This window comes from Arctopsyche grandis, chromosome 4 (genome assembly GCF_051622035.1).
Source record: "Arctopsyche grandis isolate Sample6627 chromosome 4, ASM5162203v2, whole genome shotgun sequence".
Classification (NCBI taxonomy): Eukaryota; Metazoa; Arthropoda; class Insecta; order Trichoptera; family Hydropsychidae; genus Arctopsyche; species Arctopsyche grandis.
Window position 1 is genome coordinate 11,951,693 of NC_135358.1, and position 13,838 is coordinate 11,965,530.

Sequence of the window (13,838 nt, forward strand, 5' to 3'; positions counted from 1 at the left end):
TGATAGCATTGTTTATAATATACAGGCTCATAAAGTACTTATAATCGATTTAAAAAATCAATCAATCTATGCGCAAAAAATAAATATAAAAACTTTTCGTTTTTATATTTCCCATTTTAATATAAAAAATTGCCAATTACATGATATAATAGCACTTTACTTTGTTCAAAACTGCTACAAAGATCTAATCATTTTATATTATAAAAAATTTTATTTCAAATTAATCAAAATAATAATAATATAATGTAAGAACTAGGGATTCCAAAAAACCGCCCGAAAGAAAAATCTGGTTTTCGGATTTTTTTTCAAATAAAAAGCCGGTTGACCGGCTTTCACCAGTTTCAGAAAATTAAGATTTTTTAAGTTTAAAATTTTTGTATCGAAAAAAAATTGTAAATATGCGTATTATATTATGCAAAAAAATAATCACTTAAAAATTAAATTGAGTTATAGACATTACGAACTTTCATAAGATCATTATTATATATTATTATGACAAATAATAAAATTTATATTATATATCAAAGCCGTAAAATGGTAGATTCTGAATACGCACATATAATTAAATGGTTAAAATAATCTACAAAGCCACCGCTTAATGCTGTGCCTTTTTTTGTTGTTCAAAGAAATATACGCCTATTACCGAAGAAAGTTTGGATTTGGATACACATTTATTTTAATCATTCATAGAAATTTTAAATTCATAATTGTTAGTTTTGAGAACTAAAACATGAATTAAAAAAGCCGGTTTTCGGTTTTTTGAAAAATGGTCAAAAAGCCGGCTTTTCGGTTTCGGTTTAAATCGGCTTGGAATCCCTAGGTAAGAACACATTCAAAAGAATCGATCGAAGAAGTTATCGATCACTGTCAATACTAGGATAAAATATCACCCAAAACACTCCAGGGGTGACGTTTGCGAAGGGACGCGACAGTACAGATTTGACCTACATACCATACTTTCGGGACCCTCAAAAGTCCCAGTTTTCTAATTTTTCTATTATGCATATTTTTTTAGCAATTTCAAAGGGACAAATTGATGAGAATTAATAAAGAAGTAGCAAAGTTTTATGAAACATTGCCAGATTATTTGAAACGATGGACAATAAATACCATTAAAAGTATATATTCTGTGTTTTCGTGGATGAGCTTGGAAGAAATACCAGAATGGCTAGATATTTAAAAAAACAGTTGAATGTTTAAATACGAAAAATATTATAATATATATTTGTTCAATAAATTGTTGCATTTAAAATATATTAAAAAGAGAATAACAATCTCCAAATTGGAATGGAATATATATTATATTTTTTCAAAGTAATATAAATTAAAAATTAAATAGTAACTATGTACATCCATGCCTAAGCGACCCAAAGGGCGAAATCGAACAGGAAGGAACACGGCACATGTTCTTTTTAGATACTTTTAAACATGCGAAAAAAATGTGGCATGCCTTGCATTCATGGTACGCTCAGCACACACCGTCCCAAAATCACCCCCTTGACTGTTTTCGATACAACTTTATCCTTGTATTTATCCTTGTTGACAGTGATCTATAACGGTGTATACCAGGGTTTCTGACCCGGGTCGACCCGGGACAAACATTCCCGGGAATTCGCGGAATTTTTGTTGTCCCATGTCCCGGGAATTCTTATCTCGAATCCCGGGAATTGAATTTAAAAAAATCTTGAAAATATACAATATTTTGCACCAAGGGAAATAATAAATCAAATACAAAATTGATCAAATACAAAATTGATCAAATACAAAATTTTTTATCAATAAAAAATATATTATATTGAAAAAAAAACGGTTTTTTAAATGTGTCCCGGGATCCCGTGAATCACGGGAACGATCCCGGGATCCGTCCCGTGCCCCAGGAATCGAAAAAGTCCGGGAATACAGAAACCCTAGTGTATACCATATTTGAATAAATGCAGGAGAACCCCCACTGCGGGAAGCCAAGCACACGACGTGCCGTTCTTCCCTGTGTGATTTCGCCCAAAATCTCGGGGGTAGGAAAAAACTAAGTGGTCTAATATTGTTGAATTTTTCGGTGGGCGGGGGGGATTCCCGATTTGACTTGGAAGAAATCTGGCAGCCCTAAGTATATCCCATATCTATGTACATTCTTCTTTGTTACTTTATCTATGTACATAGTAACAATAGATGAAGTTTTGTGATCATACGAAAATTCAAACTCAAGATTTTGACTGATTCAAACTCGGAATCGATCACTGATCACCTTTTTATGATCTCAAAAAAAGGTCTGCGTGTCTGTGTATTTTGGGGATTTTTTGAACATCGTTAGTCCCATCGAATTTAAACTTAGTATTGATGACTGAAATTCTTATGGACGCGACGCAAATTTTTTTTTAATTTTTAAGTTGACCGTAAATGTACGTCCCCTTATACATAGGTGTCCCCGTTTTTATTTTTATTTTATTTCATTGTTTGAATTTATTTTTAGAAACTGTTTTCGTATTAACGTTATATTTTATAAGTCTTGATGCTTTTAATGTTTATTTCTGTTTTAAAAATAAATAAAATTAAAATAAAATAGGTCTATGGAATGTGAATACACTATTAAAATGGAACAAAATCAAAATTCAATATAAACTATTTTACACGTATTTTAAAAAGCCTGACACTTCCAATAGCACATTCATATGAATCTATTCGAATTAATAAAACACCGTTGGAACAGCATTGCTTTAATCGATACCGTCGCGATCCAACCGTTGATCATAAATTCCACAGTATTATAAATCTTTGTGCAGATACTTTGGTTTCCTTTAACTGAAATTAAATCCATTCACACGCAGTCATCATATGCCATACAAACGACTGACATGTATGTGGTGTGACGGTTTAATTAACCGTGTGGCAGTTCGACTGGCATAATGAGCTGGCGCGTGCTTCGGAAGAGCTTCGAATGAATTTCAAACATTTTTTTTTACCACAAGAAGGTCTCTTCCGGTGCATAGCCATAGAAATGTGTAAACAGCTACCATTCTACTGCCATCGCATCGTCAGGATTGCTGCTCTTGTGCGTTATCAGAATCTCCTGTACGCCGTCCAGTTCGCTGTCGATCTCTGACCCATTCGCACCGGTATTAGCTCTTCCATAAATAATATCTTATTAGAAGAATACAGTCTTTAAAAAATCCGTCAACAAAAAAGTTTGTTCCTGAAGTGCTATTTTCAATTCGTACTTACAAAATATACTCATAATAAGTGTGAAAATTAACTCCATCGTTTATATCTATTTTAAAAGGTTTGCATGTGTGTGTGTGTGTGTGTGTGTTTTGGAAATTAACTGAACCTTAACAGTTTGGATTTAGCAACAACATTAAAAATACCTACATGATAATGCTTTCCGTAAACATTTGATGTAAATGCGCGTGAAATTACAGAAAATTTGTTGCATAAAATCAATTTAATGCTCATGCATATGAATTTGATTTGCTTTTTGAATTCAATTGATTGATTATATTTTCATATATGAACCGTTATATTTAAAAGTGACGGAAGTCCAATTTTCAGTTCCGAAAACACTTTATCTGTTTGATTTAATTCGCAAATTATCACTTACTAGTGGTTTTATCCGGCTTCGCTCGGTATTTGTAATAAAAACCGCTTAAACATGACTAATCTTATAATAAACCTTATATTAAATTTATTTGAATAGCTTTATTTTATATAAATTTATTTAAATATTCATTTGTTTTTTTTTTTATTAAATTGACTGTCAAAAACAAACGAACGTATATACTAAGTCTCTTTCGAAATTATATGTATACCATAATCCGGCGCCTGCGCCCCCGGCGCCTTCGCCCCCGGAGCCTTCAATGCCCCCCTGGGGCCAGGGGCGAATTTATTTGAATCGAAAAGAAAATATATCGTCATAGAAACTTATCTGTTTACAAAGTTCCCAACGAATGTTACATAAAACATACATACGTACATATATACAAAGTCTTTTTAGATATTATATATTAGATTTTAATTCGATATCAGAATCTCGGAAGTATTGTTAAATGTTGTCAAACGCAAAACATTATATTTAATGTTTTGTGAAATATTTCTCGAAATAAAAAAAGTGGACTTATGCCACTGTCAAATATAACGGCTTATATATGGATGTAAGTAAAATATAGGAATATTTATATGCAATTTAATTCGATCAAAAAATTCTAATTGTTAATCTCAGCTACAGCTACTTAAAAAAAGGTGTTGAGTGACAACTCACATAGTGTAAATTTATACAATCGAAATATTATAATGTAATGAATATATACATGTGTGTAATGTTTTTTGCATGCATGTTCACTGTTTCGCTAAACGCAAAACATTATGTATGTATATTTAATGTTTTGCGAGATATTTCTTGAAATGAAGAAAAGTCGACTTATACCACTATCAATTATAACGGCTCTTATGTGTGCCTACTATGCATATAATATATGTACTTATGTAGTTAAGATGCATTAATTTAAAAGAAAAATCTACCTGCACGTTTACATAGGTCAATTATTAGCAAAGCCCCTGATTATTGATATTCTGATCAAAAGCTCGCTTGAACGGCGAGAGATCACGACAGATAGTATTAAAAATTGCAAATTTATGCACGAGCGGAAATTTCCGTGCTGCTTTCAAATGTAATTTTAATGTCGTTGAGATACCTAGTGTTGTAGACGTAATTATTGATGAAATATTATATTTTGCTATTTAAAGATGGGAAATTCCAAAAATATTTCTATGTAAATTTTCCTACGCACTGATCGATTCAAAATATCCGCATTAACATACGCAGTTAATATGGAATAATTTTTCAATATTGTTTATGAATTTTCCCCTCATAATATTTTAATATTAATCCTTACCGGTTTATCCAGTTTTAAAATTAAATTTTTGCTATTTTTTTTCTATAAAACTTTTCGCTTCTTCATATTTTCAATATGGAAATGAAAAATTTGAATTTAATATTATAGTAGTCAATTTGTAAAAACATTGGATTTTTTATTATAAGATTTGATTATTATTTGTTTTTTTATTATATGTTAGTTAAAAAACAACTCCGTTTATACATCGAAAAAAAATTACCAGAGGTAAAATAAATAAAATCTTAATCCAGAAGTGAAATAATAATTCATTGACGTATAAATTCGGTGTGTATTCCATTTAATATACAGGAAAATTTCAAACAAATACATAATCCTTCTGGTAATAAACTAATCATATATGTATTAATTATTATGTTGCTTCAATGTTAATTCAATTTTCCGGTTTTCCTTTACGTTTACATTTCCGGTTTTCCTTAACATTTGACACTCCTTACCATCTAGCTAGACATAAAATTTTTATTATGCTGTACCAAAAAAAAAGTTGACGTACTTGAGTAGTTTAGAAGGAAATTTTTTATCGGCTAATAATTACGTGGATTCCTCGATCTGTTGACTATTTCAAATATTTCGTAATAATCAATTTGCAATCGCAGAAGGTCACACAGATTGATAATAATCTAGTACTACTTATATAGTGTATGTAATGCTAATAATAAATAATCCCATTTTAATTTAATAGATTAACCATTGCGTTTACGACATCAAACATGCTTTCTTTATGGTGCATTGTGAAAATTCATCGAAAGAACTTCTATTTCGAATAATACTTAAGACACGTGTACAGGTCGTAGGCATACATACCCGGAATTACCAGTAAGATAATAAAATAAATTATAGCATGTAGGAAAATTACTATCATAAACGTATCATTATAATAATATATTTTTTACAACGTGTGTAATGCAATACGATCGCATGGACAAAAAAAAGAAGCTTGTGAACAACTTGTATAAGTGCTCGTTAAGAAAATGTCAAATTTCTTGATTTTTCTGCAGCATTTTGTACCGTGGAAAATTTTCAATACAATGCGGCATCTTTGTGATTGAAAAAAAGAACGCGAAAAAAATGACAATAGTACATTTGCTTCAATGACTATATGGACGCTCTTCATTTCAGAAAAATCATTTGACTTGCAAATAGAACTAGGCTAGCCGGGTGAAGTCATCGTTTTCTACGCGAAAATCATAACTTGATATAATAATAAATAGACGAAGTTTGAATCAAAAGATCGAATCGAATATGCATCTTAAAAATTTTGATCCACACGATCATTCTTACAAAAATTCATACGTGAAAGTACGCAAATTTTGGAAAGATATTTCACATTATAAAATTACAAAGTCTCCTTCGATCGAATTGTTCGCATCCGGTTATTGTATTCAACAAACAATAGAATCGTTTTGTCACACTAAATTGCACGTCGTTTATTTACTTATAATATTAACTTATTTTTGACTACATGCAGAAGTTATATAAAAAATATATTATATTACATTCGTATGGCTACATTTTGCGTATATTCTTGTGATATCAACTCATGAATGTGTACTCGTATATTTGTATGTATATGTTATTTTTATGTATATATATTATTTGTATGTACATATATGTTACGGTCCAGGTGTACATTTCGGTCGTTCATGAACACACTAGTTTGTTCACACACGAACCAATCTGGCCAGTTATACTGTACACAAAATAACAAATTGGCAAACGAACTAGTTTGTTCATGCACAAACAATTAAGCATAAGTTAAAGTATTAGTCCCTTCTTCTATGTACATATGCATACTATCCCTGTGTTGCAATTTTTTTTAATATTAGCGGAAACGAGAATTACCGCAATGTTGTAATGCGGTTTATATAGAATTCCCTATTTCAAATACTTGACGTTTTGATAGCTAAAAGTTTCATGCAACACCTGGTGAGTCTTTTTGAAGATAGCTTTTGACTGCTAGCTTTTAAACTAAAATCAATAGTTCGTATATGAACAAACTATTGTAGTATACATACATATGTATTTTCATGAATGAACCGGAGTGGACACGGACTATAAAATGCATATAAATATTATTTTATCATCCTTTAACCTTCATTTTTTCACACAACCAGTTTTTTCATGAACAAGCTATTAGGCATAAGTTTAATTATTCTGAATCGTTTGTCCCATCCTCTATCTATCTATGTATGGATACCCTGGTTTGCAATATTATACAAACGCTGTGATGCGATTTCCAAAGAAATTCCACTTTAAATACTTGGCGATTCGACATCTCAAAAATTTTGAAAGTTCAAAAGTTCAGACAGCTAAAAGTTTCTTGCGATATCTGGTGAGTCTATTTGAAGGTTGATAGTACTTACATAACTAAATCCAATAATTCGTGTAAACAAACTAGCGTATTCATGAACGAACCGGAGTGAACACTTGGACTGTGACATATGTACATATATACCTTATGAAGTTTGTATTCATTTATCATTATCCAATTTAATAAAAATATACTGTTTCTAAAAAATCTATTCATACATTCAATAGGATGTAGTAAATACATTTGAATACTCAAAAAAAAATAACCAAGCGGAAAACCCCTTTAATTTTATTTTATATCACCGACTAAGTACCTGAAGTTATTTTGGCAAATCATTAAGTGATAAAAAATGGCCATTTTTTATATACCAATCGGTAATTTCTAACGAAGTGCTGATCGTCAATTTTCTGCTGCCGAAAAAATTCCAACAATTTCATCAATCTTCCTAGCAGAATATTAATCTGACGAATTCCTTATACACCCATTAAATCCTTTGTAATCTGTTTGTAATAATAGCACCATAAAAATCTTTCTTTAAGCACATACTTATGTAGACACCTTAATCGTTACACAATCGACGCATTATGGTTAATGGTTCATTGACGTTATCGACGATTGCCAGTCACAAACTTTGTCGTATATCTCGTTTAAATAAGCCATTACCTATTGTGCGAGTTCGACGATGATCATCATCATTATCATTAGGATGCAGTTCGAATGCAACGCGACATTGCACAAGTCGAACACGGACGTACATATGTATAAGCCATGAATTGTACGTGAAATCTTTGCTATTGTGTTTGATGCTCTTGTACTCACATGCTCACAACTCTGAACATCGAATCTGAGCGTGTAATCAGTTTGAATAAGTGGTAAAATTATGCTAATTGCCCCTGTATAGGTACGTGTTTTAAAAATAGGTGTGAAAAGCCGCTTATCGCAACTCGGATAATTGAAACGGTCGTTTCAGAAACTGGCCAGTTCGATTCTGACAATTTCATTTTTACACACATTCGGAAATTTTGTTCGATTATAATCTCGAGATGTCAGTATCTCGATTGATGAAATTGACGATCAGCACTTCGTTACAAATTGCCTATTGGTATATAAAAAATGGGCATTTTTAACCACTTAATGATTTGCCAAAATGACTACAGGTACTTAGTCGGTGATATAAAATAAAATTAAAGGGGTCTTCCGCTTGGTTATTTATTTTGAGTATTCAAATTGAAATTATGAATTATTGAAAGATCTATAGAGATCATTTACCATTCTAATTAGTACGTTTAGATAAAAAATAAATTTTTGTAATAGAAAACGAAACCCTGGTGAAATGAAAAAGTGGCCAAATAAATGTATAATAGCAAGGAATTTTTTTTTTTAGTTTTAAAATTCACATAGATAATTAATTGTACGCATTTTAAAGCAATACAATATGATTATACAACTGACTTTTGATTTCAATACTCACTAGATACTAGATTTTTAGTAAAAGACCACAAAAAACTGTTATAATTGCGTATTTTTTAAGCGGTCATATCTCATAAACGAAAGCAAACCAATAAAATTCATTATAATATTCGAATTCAGTGGTCCAAATGTTGTAAATATTGATTAGCTTCGTTCTGGTAATTTGTTTTGTTGGTCAGTGCTATTACTCTTGTACATTACTAATATTATAACAAACTTTGTAAATATGTACATATATAATATTTTCAGTGTTTCATTTTGCGTCCATACTACAATATAATTCTATTTACGAATCACTTGAATCGCTTTTAATATCGAAGGTCTTTTAAAATGATCGAATCGAATATGAACCGAAGACCTTCGATTCGATACACTTCACCATTAGAATTTCACGTGCGTAAAATATGTACACTTAAAAAAAGCGATTTTGAACGAGATTTGCACTCGTACGTGAGATTCAGCCCGACAATCTGCAAGTTTCGAAATCGTGATCGGTTTTTTCAACGCCAACTCTATTGGACGAATCTAATGAATCTGTTTGGATTGGCATCGAGTCGCGTCGTACAAAAACCGATTCTGAGAAATTAATGTGATGGCGACAAATTGGAAAGAATCACGAAACGTCCAAAAAAATAAATAAAACCGAATGATCAACCCGACAGCGCTCACGTGCTATTGTTGTATTAATTACTTGCATGATCTAGAGCTGATTTTCAACGTGAACTGGGTATTCCATGATTAATATGTGGGTCGTAGACGTGTTTCGGGATGCAAACGAGTACATTTTCTAGGTTAGATTATGATCGTTCGATGCATAGTTAATGTTGGTTTGGGTTATGCTGTGAATATTCAACTATAATTTTATCATTGCTTATTACAATTGGAAATAAAACAATATGTATAATATGTCACGGTGAAATACAAATCATAACCAGTTACATTTTCACTGGGTATAGTTCAGTGAAATCATATCCAATTACATTTTCACTGGCCCCTATTAATGAAATTATAACTTTTGACGGTTGGATGATAGTGCGACGCCGGTATGAATCGCGCCACCCCAAGTCACAACCCCACTCCTCTCCATCCCCATTCCGATTCCGAACTCGCGCTCACAAGCCCTCTCCGCAGCCCCGCTCCTCTCCATTCCCACTCTCCTCATGGTCCAATATCTGTTTCGATTTGGCTTTTTTGATGCCACATGTGTGGGACTAGATGCGGAAGCAAACACATTATAATAAATAAATAAATGAATGATGAATGAATAAATAAATAAATAATATTTTAGCAGCTCTTATTTATTTAAGGTCAGGTTAGGTATGGTTTAATTTTCTTAAATGTAGGTTAGGTTTGGTTAGGTTAGGTTGGTTTTATTTATTAACCACTTAATCGCCACGCGTTTGTAGAAACCGATTCGATTATTTTATTATGTGTGTTTAGTGCCAGTGGTTGGTAGTACGTTGTAATTCGAATTCGTACGTTGTAATTTGAATTACAAAGTCACTGACATTGAGAAGTGAATTTGTAATTCTATTGTTATATCCATACTCACAGCTTGGGTCAGTTTCAATAACAGTTTCACTGCGACATATACATAAAACAAAAAGTCCACACTTTTATTAAATTTTACAATGAATAGTATAAAATATAACATGTAAGTCACGATTTTGTACTAAACACATATGACAATCTTGCTAGCACTTTATCGCCAAGATTAAATTAACGCGCATAAAATAAATCTCTATAAATATCAACCTTCAATAGCACTTGAAATCAAAATCGATTCGGATTAATCGCCGCCAAGCGTTTTGTATAAATAAACATTTGAGAAGAACTCGCGCTCACATCTCGTTTAAATTGCTATGTGCGTTCGATTATTCATTTTTTTCGCGATAATTATGGTTTGCGACGGGGAATTTTTGTAATGATCGAATAAGATGAATGTCGATGCTTTAATTTTCACTCCTATACACATACGTTTACGAATAAAAACGGTTAAATTTAACCCGTTGCGCTCCGCAAGGTGAATAACTCGTAGTACTCGTATGATGTGGAAAATGTATGTATTATTAAACGGGTTGGGACCAGTAATAGAATCGGCGTGACATAGCAATTTTTATTTTTCACTTAACGGAACCCAATTCTATTTGAAAATTGGCTTATTTTTTTTTAATGTTGCTTGCTTGTATTAGTTTTTTTATAATTCAATGTTAACTTTTCCTCGATAAAGTGTGTAAGTGGCGTCAAAATTGCCACAGAAGTTTATTTTAATACTCGCGTTCAAGATATTTGTGTGTTATAAAACACCTTGTATAATTCTTTGTTTGGCGTAGGTAAGACAGTGGTTGAGAACTGTTGAAATATGTATGTATGTATATACTATATATAAATATATATGTATATACTAATAATAATATACTATATATATATATATATATATATATATATATATATATATATATATATATATATATATATATATATATATATATATATATATATATATATATATATATATATATATATGTATATAAAATATGTATGTATGTACGTATATATTAAATCTTTATCAGTAAATAATTGACCTGAATTTGTCGTCACTCATTATCGATAAATACATTTAATTGTCTACGGTCTATTTATCTAATATATTTCTATAATAATATATCATATTTTATTGTAGTTCAATTTCCATGATCAAAATTTGCGTTGTAGGTTATTTCAATTTATTTACTGATAAAGTTAATATTATTGACAATAATGTTGCATGCACAAATGCTTCGAATCCTATTTGATTCGCTAGTAGGAAGCATTCTTGAATACTCTTCTATTATATTATATGAATTCCTAATAATAGAGCCCATTGCTTGAGAGTCGAGACAGTGCAAAGGTTTCCTAAATTTACATATAAATGTGACAAGGAAGGTCGCAAGGGAGATGGTTTGGATGAAATCAGAAAAAATGTGTGGGATGAGATGGATAAAAGTGGACTTCAGCTGTGAATGCGTGTGTCTTATGTTTATATATTTATATATTTACGATCTTATTATTACGACAAGTTTCTCATACATGTATTCAAATATGAGAATTACCGTTATCAATCACTGTCAAACCTATGTCAATAAAAGGAAAATATACCACCGAAAATACTCTAGAGTTTTGGCCTGGCATAGATCAGGCTTGCAAGCGTTTTTTTACGTGTCGAAAAAAAATCTAATATAAATAAACTATCTAAAAAAAACACGTTTCGCGTACGATTCTGTGTGTCTGCGCCTTAAAAGTTGACCCAAACAGAGACAAATGGAAGCGTGTTGGAGAGGCTTTCATCCAGCAGTGGATGGCGAATTGATCTAAACCCTGCCTTCTGAGAGCACAAGGTTATAATTCCATCGATTCACAACGTAGAGTATATTTGGGAAAACATTTCTACAAATTACTGGTTGATTTGTTCAAATTCTTACAGAATTAAGCTTCAATGTTCCCAGGCAACTCAGATAAATTAGATGCTGCAGTTTGTTCTCTTATCCTGTGGCACGTACCAATTTGATGGCTTCGTCACCTGTCGCAAGGGGCATTAACCTTTCAAGTGCCGATGTTTTTACTTTATCTACATACATATGTATGTACGTAGTAACAATAGATAAAGTTTTGTGATCATGCGAAAATTCGAACTCGAGATTTTGACTGATTCGAACTCAGAATCGATTACTGATCAGGTTTTCATAATCTAGAAAAAATGTGTGTGTGTGTGTGTGTGTGTGTGTGTCTGTGTGTGTGGCTGTGTATTTTGGGGATTTTTTGAACACCGTTAGCCCTATCGAACTGAAACTTAGTATCAGTTACTGAAATTCTTATCAACACGACGTTAATTTTTTTCAAATTTTTAAGTTGACCGGAAATGGTACCTCCCATTATAGGTGTCCTCTTTTTTTTAAGTTTTTGAATTCAATTATCTCCTAAACCACTTACTCAATCAGACTGAAATGTTTTTACATATAATAGAAATAATAATCTTTATAACTGTATATTTTTTAAATATTTTTATCTGAACCGAAAGTAGTACTTTTACTCTAGAGAATCGAGGTTTTTTATGTTTTTCTCAGAAACCTTTTGGTTTATTGAACTGAAATTTCATATCTAAAAGTTTAAGCTTAATACCAAGTTATTTATTTAATTTAGTAAGCATCTGTCAACCGGAAGTGGCAGTTTACTCTTGTTCGATTTTTCTTCCACTATTTTTTTCGACCCTTTAAACATGTTTTTTCGTCACGAAAAAATTCAAGTATAATTCTTGTATCAATTTGATCAAAATAAAAAAAGTGGGATTTTTTTCCTCGTAGAAAGGTCAAAAATGTTGTGCCCACTACTCTGTCCACACCCCTGAACGTATTGAGCTGAAAATTTATATTTCTATTCTTTATGTACTAACTTAGAGCTAATAGGGTTTTGGTTAGAATTTGTTAACCGGAAGTAGTATTTTTTTTTAAAACAATATTTCATTATTTTTTCTAATGTTGTATTTGGTTTTATACATATAATGATTTATCTGTTTTATATTTTATCTTTGTCTTTATTTCTTAACTTATTTTGTTTTTGCATCCATATTTATATCCTTTTTTGTTGCTTAGTCATAGTGACGACTTGGAGCAATTCTGTATTCTTGGAGCAATTCACTTTAGAAAAATTGTAAATAAAATAAATATAAATAAATTACCTCGAAATTCTCATTAAAAGTAGCACACCAACCAATATTCCAAATATTTTTTAGATATTTTTAGTTTATCCCTGGTTTAAAACGGTTATCCTAACAATCTGAATGTACAAAACGATATCTACATATAGTATTTACAAGAATTTCGTTTTAGGCAAATATTTATACATGATTGAATCGCTGCATTTCATATTTTCCATTTTCCAGTAATAACCAGGTGTTTCTTGTAATAATAGTTTTTAGATCGTTCATTTCAACGGAAAAATATTTTCACTCCACTATACATACATACATATATATACATATTTCGTAAGATTTTCGAAAATACATATTGTTCTTTTGTTTGTTTTAATTTTTTCTTATTTGAAAAGTTTTCCGACCGCGGTATGTTTATTTTGAACGCCTGTCAAGACGTCCCTTCAATTTAAAAATACACCGACATTTA

The 13,838-nt window shown here is 31.2% G+C and overlaps 1 protein-coding gene across 1 annotated transcript in view; it reads left to right on the forward strand.

Moving 5' to 3' along the window:
* Nucleotides 1-3,006: 3,006 nt before the first annotated feature.
* LOC143910210 (myogenesis-regulating glycosidase) overlaps nucleotides 3,007-13,838 on the forward strand; it is a 30,075-nt gene continuing 19,243 nt past the window's right edge. Inside the window, exon 1 of the mRNA XM_077428594.1 lies at nucleotides 3,007-3,110. The gene's annotated coding sequence lies outside the window, so the exon portion shown is untranslated. The remainder of the gene's footprint in view (nucleotides 3,111-13,838) is intronic.